The following is a 14,762-nucleotide window of genomic DNA, read 5'->3' on the forward strand; positions in this document are numbered from 1 at the left end:
TCCAGCACCAGTGGTAGTTGCTGGCCTGTTTTTGTCTGTGTGCCTCTGTCTTCTCTTTGTGCCTTTTCTATTCTCCATATCTGCTTATCCAACTCCCATAGGAAACATTCTACTGAAACACCTACAACCAGGCGTGGTGGCGCACGCCTTTAATCCCAGCACTGGGGAGGCAGAGGTAGGAGGATCATTGTGAGTTTGAGGCCACCCTGAAACTACATAGTGAATTCCAGGTCAGCCTGGGCTAGAGTGCTACAATGACACCCTATCTCAGAAAACAACAAAAAAAAAGAAAGAAACAAAGAAAAGAAAAAAGAAACCCCTACTGTGATTTCTGTTTTCCTGACAGGGTTGTTTTTATTTTTTTGGTTTTTCAAAGAAGCTGACCTGGAATTCACTATGCAGTCTAAGGCTGGCCTCAAACTCATGGCAATCTTCCTAGCTCTGCCTCCCAAGTACTGCATGGGATTAAAGGTGTGTGCCACCACACCCAGCTCCCAGGTCTTATAAAACAAAATAAGGGCTGGAGAGATGGCTTAGCAGTTAAAGGGGCTTGCCTGCAAAGCCAAAGGACCCAGGTTTGATTTCTCAGGACCCAGGTAAAGCCAGAGACACATAGTGGTGCATGTGTCTGGAGTTCATTTGCAGTGGCAAGAAGCCCTGGCATCTGTCTCTTATCTCTCGCTGTAGGGTCTCATTCTAGCCCAGGCTAACCTAGAATTCATTCAGTAGTCTCAAGGTGGCCTTGAACTCATGCTAATCCTCCTACCTCTGCCTCCCAAGTGCTGGGATTAAAGGTGTGCACCACCAAGCCTGGCTGTAGGTGTTTCAGTAGAATGTTTCCTATGGGAGTTGGATGAACAGATATGGTGCCTTTTAGGTCATCCCAATTACCACCATCTGAAAAGAGAAGCTTCTCTGGAGTTGGAGAGATGGCTTAGAAGTTAAAGCGCTTGTGTGCAAAGCCAAGGGTCCCAGGTTTGATTCCCCAGGGCCCATGTAAAGCCAGATGCACAAAGTGGCACATGCATCTGGGGTTCAATTGCAATGGTTAGAGATCCTGGCATTAAAAAAAAGAGAATCTTGGGCTGGAGAGATGGCTTAGTGGTTAAGCACTTGCCTGTGAAGCCTAAGGACCCCGGTTCGAGGCTCAGTTCCCCAGGTCCCACGTTAGCCAGATGCACAAGGGGGCGCACACGTCTGGAGTTCTTTTGCAGAGGCTGGAAGCCCTGGCGCACCCATTCTCTCTCTCTCCCTCTATCTGTCTTTCTCTCTGTGTCTGTCGCTCTCAAATAAATAAATAAATAAAAATTAAAAAAAAAAGAGAGAATCTTCCATAAGGATATGGAAGCTAAATGGCGTGCTTACAGGCACTTTGGTGAGCATAATATATATGTATTTAGCCAGACAAGAGCAGGCATTACACTCCTAAGGCTCATGACCTCCCCACCATAGGGCTTTTTTTTTTTTTTTTTTTTTTGGTTAGGTTTTCAGTATCACGCATGTATTCCCTCCCATGAGCCAGCCTCCAGTCTGGTTAGAGAGCAATTGGATTCCCCTAGAACAGACATGCCACTGTTGCAGCTGTTCAGTCATTTTATCTGGTAAAATGCTGTTTTTAATTATGCATTTTAGATTAGCACTTCAGACTTTATAAAGGTCAGTACTGTCATGATCTCAGTAAAAGTAGCTGTCTTTTACTTTTACTAAATTCTCTTCCTGAAATGTAGAAAATTGCCAGGTGTGGTGGCACATACCTTTAACCCAGCATTTGGGAGGCAGAGGTAGGAGGATTACCTGAGTTACAGGCCACCCTGACACTACATAATGAATTCCAGGTCAGCATGGGCTAGAATGAAATCCTACCTGAAGCAAAACAAAACAAAAACAACAACCAAAAAAGGTAGAAAATGGCACATTTTGAAAAAGGGACACTGGAAAATAATTATAGACTGAACTTTTGTCTTTTTTTTTTTTTTTTTTTTTCAAGGTAGGGTCTCATTCTAGCCCAGGCTGACCTGGAATCCACTATGTAGTCTCAGGGTGGCCTCAAACTCACAGCGATCCTCCTACCTCTGCTTCCCAAATGCTGGGATTAAAGGCATGCACCACCACGCCTGGCTTGAACTGTTGACTTTTACATATCCTAATGCAATATAAACAGCAAGATCACTGTAGGGCACAGAATTTTTTTTTTTTTTTTTTTTTGAGCTAGGGTTTCACTCTAGTCAAGGCTGACCTGGAATTCACTCTGTATTCTCAGGGTGGAATCAAACTCATGGCGATCCTCCTACCTCTGCCTCCTTAGTGCAGGGATTAAAGGCATGCGCCACCACACCCACACCGGGCTAGAGAAATCTATTTTAAACTCAGTCTGTAATGTGATAAGCAGCTATAACAAATGAAGGTAGCCAATATAACTGCAGTGTGACCTTTGAACTTCAGACTGGAACAGTCCAGTTCTCTAAGGCAGGCTTGGCAGTGTGTTAGTCATTCAGGGAGAATTTGTGGAATTCTTTCTGGACATGGCTGGCTGTCTAGGTGCTTGGAATCCACTAAAGAGCAAACCTGCTCCTTGTGGAGAAAATGACCCTACACAGTGTCCAAAGGAGTGACCTTCCCAGCCTGAGCAGATTGGCTGCCATTCAAGCTTTGCAATGTGAACTGCCAGAGTTGAGTAATTTCAATAATGTGAGTCCTAACCAGGCATGGTGGTTCTGTCTGTAATCCTTAGCACTCCAGAGGCTGAAACAGGAGGATTGCTTTGAGTTCAAGGACAACCTGAGCTATATATAGTAAGTATTAGGCCAGCTAGGGATGTATGGCAAGACTTTGTCAAATCAAGGGTATAATATTGACAGTCTCAATATTTTTTTTTTTTTTTGAGGTAGGGTCTCACTCTAGCCCAGGCTGTCCTGGAATTCACTATGTAGTCTCAGGGTGGCCTCGAACTCATGGCTATCTTCCTACTTCTGCCTCCTAAGTGCTGGGACTGAAGGTGTGTGCCACCAAGCCTAGCTTCTTTTTTTTTTTTTTTCCCCCAAGGTTTAACAGTTGTATTTCAAATATATATATAGTGGTGAGGTCTAAAATATTTATTTATTTAAGAGAAAGAGAGAGAGTGAGTATGGACGTGCCAGAACCTCCTGCCACTGCAAATGAACTCCAGGTGCAGGTACCACTTTGGGCCTCTGGCTTTATGTGGGTCAAGGGGAATCTAACCCAGACCAGCAGGCTTTGCAAACAAGTGCCTTTAACCACTTATCCATGTCTCTAGCCCTCAAATACATTTTTTTAAGGTTGTTTGAGGTAGGGTCTTTTTTTTTTTTTTTTGTACTCAGCAGCAGCTCTTTTAATCTGAACACTTTCTTGAGAACATGTCTTCATTACAGTTAACAAATGGTTACACCTGAGCAGAGCTCAAGATTTACAATTGCAAAGCCCACTGCCGGCTCATGTCTTCATGAGTTTGGCTGTGCTCTAGGACTACTGAGTGGGTTTGAGGTGCAAGTTTTAGCACCTTAGAGGGAAAAGGAAATATTGTGATATGCAGTATATAAACCTCCACTTTAAGTTATCTTTTTTTTTTTTAATTTTTTATTTATTTATTTGAGAGTGACAGACACAGAGAGAAAGACAGATAGAGGGAGAGAGAGAATGGGCGCGCCAGGGCTTCCAGCCTCTGCAAACGAACTCCAGACGCGTGCGCCCCCTTGTGCATCTGGCTAACGTGGGACCTGGGGAACCGAGCCTCGAACCTGGGTCCTTAGGCTTCACAGGCAAGCGCTTAACCGCTAAGCCATCTCTCCAGTCCCACTTTAAGTTATCTTTTTTATACCTGACAATTAGAGTTCTGAAAGGTAGTATTGTACCTGCCTAGAATGATTGGATGATTGCCAATTAAAAGCCACATTGTAAGGTATGTTACAGTTAAGAGGTAAAACCAGGTTAGACATGCGAGAGAATGGGTGTATATACTGAACACAGCACAGGAACACTTGTGAAACCAACTGATCTTTCATCTAACAAAAATAAATCCCATCTTCTAAATAAGGTCCAATTTATGCAGAAAACCAAGTTTAAAGAACTGCTTACTACCTGGTAGTGTTGCTGTAGCTTATTTCACAGCAGAAACAGGTTGCTGAACCTTAGCTTGTTTGTTTTTCTAGGTTATGTTTCTCAACTGAATGGAATCTAATACAGTACAGACTAAACAGTTCCCCTAATTATGATGCTTTTCTTACCTCTGCGCTGCCTTCTGGAGAAAAGTGTCTGTAAGATGCTCAGTCTTGGCATACCAGTTCACTGAATAATTCAGAAAGATCAGGAATTACTCATCCTAAGTGACAGTGATTTGAAACAAATTATATAGGACCTCCCCAAGAACTAAACCTAATCACATTTAATAATTAATAGGTACATGTTTCCTGTGAACCAAGTAGTACTACATACAAGAGGGCTAAACCAAACCAATTTATGGTTCATGCATGTCAAGCCTTTAGCGCACTATTTTCATAATTACTAGACTACAAAAATAACCCATAGGATGAGGTAATATAGTCCTTTATTATTTATTCTATGGAAGAAAGTAGCAAAGATATTTAGGATAAATTCATGATGACTCATTTATGACAAGGTCAGTCTACTTAAACTTTAAGTTGATGGTGGCTTTAAGTGAACCAAGAGTCTACTTAGCTCACTAATCCACTTAAAAGTTCCTTTGGGTACTGGCTGTTAGACAACACCTATCACAAAAATTACTTGAAAACATTTTTTTGTTGTTTTTTACTTTGAAACCACACACACACACACACACACATATATATATATAGTGAATTTAAACAGTATGGCTGTCCTGTGGCTGCTCTCAGAATAGTCTGCAGTAGGCAAAACAATCCATTCTCTGTGCTTTCTGTTCTACTTCATAAAGCTGTGGGAAAGAAACTGTTCTGATGTTTTCTCCACATAGGAAAGGAATCTCACCTTTTAGAAAAGAACAAAGCAAGCTGACAATACACTGACTGGTTTTCCCAACTTCACTGTAAGCATGGGAGGTAGAGTCTTTTTTGCTGTAGCTCAGACTGACCTGGAAGTGGTCTCAAACTCCCAGTGATCCTCCTACTTTGGCCTCCTGGTGCTGGAATTAAAGACATGGGCCCCCACACCCAGCCATAATGGAATTTTTAATTCTTTTCCCTTTGGTTTTTCAAGGTAGGGTCTCCCTCTAGCCCAGGCTGACCTAGAATTCACTATGTAGTCTCAGGCTGTCCCTGAACTCATAGTGATTCTCCTACCTCAGCCTCCCGAGTGCTGGGATTGAAGGCGTGTGCACCGTTCATTCCTATATTTTAGCTGTACTACTTAAATAATATAATTAATAATCTTGTCCACTTAATTCAGATAGCAAGTCTGTCTGATCATTCTGACACCAAAGAACAAATTATTCCAATCCACTAGCTTCCCTGATTAAGTAAATTGGATACTTGGTATACTTTGATCTCTCTATTTTCCTATTCTGTAATTTAAATGAGCAATGATCTTTTTAAAATTTGAAAATATTGAAATCAAAAGAGAAAATACAATATTTTTCTATGATGTTTCAAAGCAGTACAAATTATGGAAAATTTAGATAATTGCTGGTGTTATGTAGGTTAATCATAATTGTGTAAGAGTCAGCTATATTTAGTTTCTTTCAGAAGAAGCCAGTCAGTTCACTCAAGCATTCCAATATCTGAAGGTTCTAACCTCTAAAGAATATTTTGTTTCCCTAAAGTTATTACTTCCCAATTGACTATCCCCAATCGTAGAGATAAAAGAGTCGACTGAGCTGATTTTTCTTGGGATTTCCTTAAATTGCAAATTTAAAGGTTGTCTATAACTTCATTGCACCCATTTGTGAGCAGATCCCTTAATGTCCACAGCAAAAATATATCATAAGTGGTAGGAGGTTTGAATTATGGCAAAATTTGAATACATTTCAATTTATTATAGACCAAAACATAACCTTAAAGAAGATGTTAGATATGCTGTGTCCCATTCACCTAAAGATGAACAGAACCATCTCTACTCTGGTTTTGTTTTTTGTTTTCAAGGCAGGGTCTCCCTCTAGCCCAGGCTGACCTGAAACTCACTCTCTTCCCAGGCTGGCCTTGAACTCAAAGTAGTCCCTTTACCTCAGCCTTCAGAGTGCTTGTTTTTTTTTTATGATTATTATTTTAAAAAGCTTCATATTTATTTAGCTTTCTGACTCTGTGCTTGTGCCTTCAACACCTTCACAACGATTTTCTGCTCCTCAATAAGGAAAGCTCGCTTGATCCTGTCACGGACACATTTAGCACACATGGAACCACCATAGGCCCAGCTGACATGTTTTTTTGTTTTGGACAATCTCATAAGGACTTTAGGTCTCACAGCATGAACCCCTCAAAGTCAGCCTGGACACACGCCGCAAGTTGACTTTGGTGCTTTCCCGACCTTCTTGGTGTACAGGTAAGCAATTCTATTACCAGGGGCTCGGGACAGCCTAGTTTTATTAGTGGCTGTGTTGTAGGAAAGCCTACGACGGTATGTCAAACGCTGGACCATTCTGAGTGCCTCTAAACACTGGCCCCAGAAGAGCAGAGTGCTTGGATTAAAGGTGTGCACCATCATGCCTGGCTCTTGTATGTCCATCTTTTTTTTTTTTTTTTTTTCAAGGTAGGGTCTCACTCTAGCCCAGGCTGACCTGGAATTCACTATGGAGTCTCAGAGTGGCCTCGAATTCACGGCGATCCTCTTACCTCTTCCTCCCAAGTGCTGGGATTAAAGGTGTGCACCACCATGCCCGGCTTATATGTCCATCTTTGAACAGTTTATTTAAATTTATTCTTCTTTTTAAGTTAAAGTTTTTTGTATCTTATTTTTATTTATTTGAGAGAAAAGAGAGAGAAAATATGGATGTTCCAGGGCCTCTAGCAGCTACAAATGAACTCCAGATACATACTGTTCCTTGTGCATCTGGCTTACATGGGTCCTGGGGAATTGAACCTGGGTCCTTTGGCTTTGCAAGCAAATGCCTTAACTGCTAAGCCATCTCTCCAGCCCATTTAATTTATTCTTGCTTTTAATTTTTTTTTCAAGGTATGGTCTCACTGTAGCTCAGGCTGACCTGGAATTCACTATGTAGTCTCCGGGTGGCCTCAAACTCATGGTGATCCTCCTACTCTGCCTCCTGAGTGCTGGGATTAAAGGTGTGAGCCACCACGCCTGGCCCTTGAGCAATTTATGTGCCCTGTTCCCTTTACTCCTCACTTACACATCACACATCAAGAAGTTATCTCATTTTGGTAACCCAGGCTGAGAAAGCCAAGCGCCACATGTTCTCTCTCATATGTGGACCCTAGCTACAGATGATTGGGCTTCTGCGTGAGAAGGAAAATACTTAGTAGCAGAGGCCAGTAAGTTAAAAAGGAGACATAAAGGGAAGAGAAAGGAAGGGAGGAGGGTACTTAATAGGTTGATATTGTATATATGTAAGTACAATGATTGTGATGGGGAGGTAATAAGATGGAGAATGGAATTTCAAAGGAGAAAATGTGGGGGGGGGGGATTACCATGGGATATATTTTGTAATCATGGAAAAGGTTAATAAAAATTTAAAAAATTTTAAAAAATTACCTCCCCATCACAATCATTGTACTTACATATATACAATATCAACCTATTAAGTACCCTCCTCCCTTCCTTTCTCTTCCCTTTATGTCTCCTTTTTAACTTACTGGCCTCTGCTACTAAGTATTTTCCTTCTCACGCAGAAGCCCAGTCCATGGGATATTTTTTTATAATCATGGAAAATGTTAATAAAAATTTTTTAAAAATTTAAAAAAGAAGTTATCTCATTTTATGTGGTGTTCTGATGGTGCTTACCATGGTGCTGGTCTTTACACACAAGGGAACAAACTGGGCGCACTCATTCTGAATGGACCAATTCAGCACAGGTGGATATTAAATAAATATTTTTCCTCCTTCTCCCTCTTGTCTTCTTCCTCCTGCTCTTCCTCTTTCTTCTCCTTTGTTGTGCTGGGGATGGAACCTAGGGCTATGCACATGTAGGACAAATGCTGTACTTACTACCTGTGCTGCATTTTCCATTCTAGGGACTTGTAATTTGGTAAATGAGAATTTTCTTTGGCAAACTGAGCAATTTAGGATGCGGTCTCATTTATCAAATAGGAAACTCTGTGTGTATGTGTAAACATGTATATGTATTTGTAAAAATGTGTATACACACATGTGGTGGTTTGAATCAGATACTCCCCATAAACTCATGTGTTCTGAATACTTGGTCTTCAGCTGGTGGCAATCTGAGAGGTGGAGCCTTGTTGGAGGAGGTGTGCTGTTGGGGGTGGGCTTATGGGTGTTATAACCAGTGCCTCCTAGCTATTTTCCATCTACTGTTGCATAGATGCTGTCTACCCTCTGCTCATACCTGCTGTTCCCTGCCATCATGAGGCTTCCCCTGAAGACCATAAGGCCGGGCAAAAATAAATCCCTTCCTCCCATCAGCTGCTTTTGGCCCAGGGTTTCATCTCAGCAACGCAAAGGTAACTACAGCAATACACATATATTTATTGTTTTGGTTAATTTTTCACTGGTGGGACAAACTACCTGACAAAAATCAGTTTAATGGGGCTGAGAGATGGCTTAGTGGTTAAGACACTTGCCTGTGAAACCTAAGAATGCTTGTTCAACTCTCTAGGTCCCACATAGCCTGACACACAATGATGCAAGTGTGCAATGTCACACATGTACACAAAGGGTGCATGCATCTAGAGTTCGTTCACAGTGGCTGAAAGGCCCTGGTGTGCCCATTCTCTCTATCTTTCTGTCTCTCTCTCAAAAGTAAGATAGTAAGGGCTGGAAAGATGGCTTAGCAGTTAAGGCATTTGCCTGAAAAGCCAAAGGACCTCAGTTCCATTCCCCAGGACCCACATAAGCCAGATGCACAAGGTGGCACATGTGTCTGGAGTCCATTTGCAGTGACTGGAGGCTCTGGCGCACTCATTCTCTCTCTCTCTCTCCCTCTTTCCCTCTCTCACCCTCTCAAATAAACAAACAAAATTTACAAAACAAAAAATCAGTTTAAGGGAAGAAGAGTTTATTTCAGGCTACAGTTCCAGGTTCCAGTCTGTCATGGAGGGAAGACATGGCAGCAAGAGCTTGAAACAGAGTTAGTCACTAACCCACAGTGAGGAAGCAGACAGCCATGAACGCTGGTGCTCTGCCAGCTCTCTCCTCATTTATACAGCCCAGGGCCCATGAAATGGTGTTGCCCACAGTTAAGGTGGGCATGGTGGTTTTCAAGCTCCTTATAACCTCAGATGTTTGTTATTGAGTTTCCTACTTAGTCCCCACCTAGTAGAGTGTTTGGGAGGTGGAGTCTGGATTGAGGAACTGTGTCACTAGGGGCAGATTTTGGGATTGAGTCCAGCCTTATGTGTTCAGAAGTCAGCTTGTCTTTCTCTGTGCTGTGGATATATAATGAAGAGCTAGTTTCCTCTGCTATAAGGAAGTTTCCCCTGGAATCTGTAAGCCTGAAATAAACCCTTTACTCCCATAAACTGCTTCTGGTCAGGTGTTTGTTCCAGCAATGAGAAGTTAACTACAGTCGTGGGTCGACCTGGAATTCACTATGTAGTCTCAGGCTGGCCTCAGATTCACAGTAATCCTCCTACCTCTGCCTCCCAAGTGCTGGGATTAAAGGTGTGCACCACTATGCCTGGCTGTATGTGATTTTAAATATAGATTCCACTTATGAGAGCAAACATGTAATACTTGTCTGAGTCTGGCTTACTGCACTTAATATCTCCAGTTCTATCCAGTTTCATGCAAATGATGTAAAATCATTCTTTATTGATCCATGATGTATATATACCACATTATTCCATCTATTAATCTGGTAAGGAGCCCAGTATTCCTGAAGAACTAAATAGTGGCCATCTTTGAAATCCAGAGTTGAACTGTGATCAAACTGAGGCTTCCAAAATTTAGTGGGGCTCTGGGGTCGAGGGGCCATGTGTCATCACATAATCACCAGACCAGGCAGCCATTCTCTCTCTCTCTCCTTCTGCCTCTTTCTTTCTCTCAAATAAATAAATAAATATTAACTGTGCAGCATGAACAATAATCACAGTGGCTTGATCTGCCAATGTTTTTGGCATTGGCTGATTGATCATGGTATCCTAAAATAGATGAGCATCCTACTGAAATTAGTTATTTGTATTGGAGAAAAAATTACAGATCTGGTAGAGAAAAATCTGATTTCAATCTCCACTGTGGAAAATCATGATTGTTCAAGCAATTACTGTACTTGTTCCAGGAGAGAAACCCAGGGCCCTTTGAATGCCAAGGAGGCTACTGTCCTTGTCTTAATCTGTAGCTGATACTATTACACAATACCCCAGACTGAGTAATTCTAGTGCACCAGGGCCTCCAGCCATTGCAAATGAACTCCAGACTCATGTGCCCCCTTGTGCATCTGGTTTACGTGGGTCCTGGGGAATTGAACCACGGTCAGTTGGCTTTGTACTGCTAAGCCATTTCCCCAGCACCCTCCCTCCCCCTTTTTTTTTGAGGTAAGGTCTTCCTCTAGCCCAGGATGACTTGGAATTCACTATGTAGTTTAAGGCTGGCCTTAAACTCACAGCAGTCTTCCTTCCTTTGCCTCCCAAGTGCTGGAATTAAAAGTATGTGCCATCATGCTCAGCTCATCTCAGATATATTTAATGCTTCATCCCTCATCATGGACCTCAAGGACAGTACCTCTGTGTGGTGACTGGTACTGGTGTTGCGTAAACATTTTCTGGGGAAACAGGAGATCTAAACAAACGTGCTCATTCCAGATAGGGTATTTTAGCAGACAACTTCAGGTCCCTAAGGTTTACTTCCAGACCAGGCACAGCTATGGAAGAAGGAATTTATTAAAGCTTACAGATCCAACAAAAGAGAGAGAGAGAGACAGAGAGAGAGAGAGAGAGAGAGAGACCACAAGCCAAAATCCACACCACACACCACTCTTCAGGAACCCCAGAAAGAACTAGGCACTTTGCATATCTTTAGATTGGAATGTCAAATCCACCACCACACCCTAGGGCTGGGCCACTCAGTGACACCTCCTCTAGCCAGGAGGCTAGAAGTCCAAAAAAGTTTTTTTTTCTTTTCAAATTTTTATTAACAACTTCCATGACCAAGAAGTTTTAATAAATTCCTGAATCTACTGGAGGGCATGGGCATGTATTCAAACTACCACAGGTATCGAGAACAGACCAAAACATTTACCCAAGCCAAGGTTACTGAACCAATGACTTTATTGGGCTTACTCACAGAAGTGAGGATGAGGGCTGACTTACAGAGTGTCACTGACATGTCTTCCCATAGCTGTATGAAAGGAGTTCTCCCCACCCCCCCACTTCAGTTGACCTTCCACCCCTGTATACTCTAGCACCTTCTGAGATCCCATGCCACTGAAGCAGAAGGCATACAGCTGGGAGGTAAGGCCAGGAAGGAGTGGCTCAATCTCAGGTGAGGCTCTGGTGGCTTTCCCACTTGGTCCTTCTATGAGAGAACATCAACAGACCCAAACTGAGGGTCTCATGCCACTAGTCGTGATGTTGGAGAGAGCTCTCTGGGATTAGAATGACCACATCAGCAGCTCTCATGTCTTGGATTCTTACCCATATTAACAAAGAATTGAGAACGTAAACTCAAAGGAGGGTAAATTATGAAATATGAGGTTTAGTTTTGGAAGAGTTAAGTGGAAAAGCAACACAGGAAATTATCCAAGGAAAAGAAATTTCTCTCCTCTCCAGAAAAGCTGGAAAAAGGGAGGGGAGACCTTGAAGATTCCCCCTGACACAGGGAAAGAACAAAGAAAAGGCTGGGAAGGAAAGAAAGAGCGATCATTCACACTCATGGCTCAGGGTCCAATTATATGAACCAGGTGTCCATTTAGAATGAGCCTCATCACCAGATTTGGGTGTGTAAGGGAGAGAGCTGATTGGTTGGGGGGCTCCAGAAGCTGACTCAGGAAGGGCCAGCCCACAAAAGTTGAGAAAACAAGAAAAGTTGAGAAAGAAGCAGGAAGCTGACCATGGAGTTGATTTCAGTCAAGTTCACATTGCTGTCAGAAAACATGGAAACAAAGGGGGAGGGAGAGAATTTCCGTGGGATATTTTTTTATAATCATGGAAAATGCTAATAAAAATTAAAAAAAAATAGGGATAATCTCTGAAAATAATAAAGGGGATGTGTATAATGAAAGGCCCAAGAATTCAGAAGCCCAGAAATACTATCACGCTCCAAAAGGAGCTTAAGCGGGCCCCTGCATACCTCAAACTCCAGGCTTTACTCTCTGTTGGAAGCAAGTAAAGAATCCCTCTTCTCATTATATCAGAGCCCGCTCCTAATATAAAACTAGGTAAAAAGGGCATGAGATAGCCCTCAAGGATGGGAAATGAGTAATGAAGTGAACCACTTATTTGGTTTCTGTAAATAGCCTGCACCATAAGCCTTAATAGCCCACACTGTAAGCCTTAGTAGCTCGCACCATAAGCTGTAGCAGCCTGCCTCAGACCACCAAGGTCATAGGAGGCTGATACCATACTCTGCTACCCCCACCTAAGGACCTGCGCAAATGCTGACCTCCAAGGTCATAGGAGACTGATACCACACTCTGCTACTCCTACCCAAGGACCTGCGCAAATGCTGACCACCAAGGTCATAAGAGAATGATTGGTCCACGAGGGGCTTGAACAAATTAAACTAATTGGCTTAGAAACTATGGGGTGGCACAAACTGACTGGCTCGCACCCTGCGGGCTCCTGATATTAAAAAAATGATTGGTCTAATGCACAGGCTTTGTTAGAAACCCTGTAAAAACTGTCCCGTTCCTGCATTCGGGGCTCTGCAGTCCTCTACCCCTGTGCGGTGTACGACTGTGGGCCCCAGCGCGCTTGGAATAAAATCCTCTTGCAGTTTGCATCAAGACCGCTTCTCGTGAGTGATTTGGGGTGTCGCCATATCCGGGCAGAGCGTGGGGTCCCCCTCCTGGGGTTCCTTCAATACCATGGCCATGAGAGTATTTCTCAGATTTGTTGAGTCATCAACATAAAAGGCCCTTGATGGTAAAAAAAGAAAAGAAAACACCGAAACAAAAGCAGCTTGTGGGGGGAAAAGGAAGGGGCGGGGGTATTTTGCCTTACAGACTCGAGAGAAAGCTCCATGATGGCAGGAAAAACGATGGCATGAACAGAGGTTGGACACTACCTCCTGGCCAACATCAGGTGGACAACAGCAACAGGATAGTGTGCCAAACACTGGCAAGGGGAAGCTGGTTATAACACCTATAAGCCCACCCCCCCAAAATACATTGATTCCAGGAGGCTTTAATTCCAAAATTACCATCAGCTGGGGGTCCTAGCATTTGGAAGACCTAAGTTTATGAGGGACACCTGAATCAAATCTCCACCTAGTTGTTGCTTGCAGCCATCTTGGATAAGACAGGATGAGACCAGGGTTCTAGTCCTGTAAGGGCTGGCAAGGTGTTTCCCTGAACCAGTGCCTAGCTACCTCCTAATCTATATCTGTCACAACTGCCCTCATTGAACCAGTACATAGTGAATTCCAGACCAGCCTGGGCTAGAGCAAAATCCTACCTCAAAACAAAAGAGAGACTGATCAAAAGGGGGATGGGATATGATGGAGAGTGGAGTTTTAAAGGGGAAAGTGGGGGGAGGGAGGGAATTACTATGGGCTATTGTTTACAATCATGGAAGTTGTCAATAAAAATAAAAAAAATTTTAAAAAGTGGCAATGGCAGGCTAGAGAGAAGGCTCAGCAGTTAAGATGCTTGCCAGCACAGTCTAAGGACCTGAGTTCGATTCCCCAGTACCCACATAAAGCCAGATGCACAAGGTGGCACATGAGTCTGGAGTTCCTTTGCAGTGGCTAAGAGCCCCAGTGTGCCAATTCTCTCTCACTGTCTATCTGCCTCTTTCTCTCACTCGCTCTCTCAAATAAATCAATAATAAGATATTTATTTATTTGGGAGAAGGAAAGAAGCAGAGAGAGAGGAGAGAGAATGGGTGCACCAGAGCCTCTGGTCACTGCAAAGGAACTCCAGATGCATGCACCACCTTGTGCATCTTGCTTACATGGGTCCTGGGAAATTGAACCTGGGTTCTTAGGTTTTGCAGGCAAGTGCCCTAGCAGCTAAGCCATTCAGCTCTCCTGTATTATTATTTATTTATTTATTATTATTATTTTTTTTTGAGGTAGGGTCTCACTCTAGCCCAGGCTGACTTGGAATTCACTATGGAGTCTCAGGGTGACCTCAAATTCACAGCGATCCTCCTACCTCTGCCTCCCGAGTGCTAAGATTAAAGGCGTGCGCCACCACGCCCGGCTTTATTATTTTTTTTAATGTATGGTTTTGGGTTGAGGTTAGCTACAAGACAAATTTGTGTAGCTTTGGGAAAGTGGGAATGAAAGAGCAGCCTTTACAAATGTGAAGGTGACCTTGTTGTCATGGCTGGACACACAGCTCTTTCCCCTGCACTGGAGCTCCTCTATCAACTTCTCCAAGTCCTGGGCCTGGTGCCCCTTCAGCTCCAAGGTGAAGGGCATCTATTTTATCCAACTACAACAGGATTATCTTGTGCTGGGGGAGGGCAGGGAGAGCAAGGGTGGAAGTAAAAGTCTCTACTATATCTTGGGAATCACTTCAATAT

The 14,762-nt window shown here is 43.0% G+C and overlaps 1 pseudogene; it reads right to left on the reverse strand.

Moving 5' to 3' along the window:
• Window positions 1–6,228: 6,228 nt before the first annotated feature.
• LOC105944340 lies at window positions 6,229–6,582 on the reverse strand (annotated as a pseudogene).
• Between the last annotated feature and the right edge of the window lie 8,180 nt (window positions 6,583–14,762).

Source organism: Jaculus jaculus, chromosome 6, assembly GCF_020740685.1.
Source record: "Jaculus jaculus isolate mJacJac1 chromosome 6, mJacJac1.mat.Y.cur, whole genome shotgun sequence".
NCBI classification, from domain to species: domain Eukaryota; kingdom Metazoa; phylum Chordata; class Mammalia; order Rodentia; family Dipodidae; genus Jaculus; species Jaculus jaculus.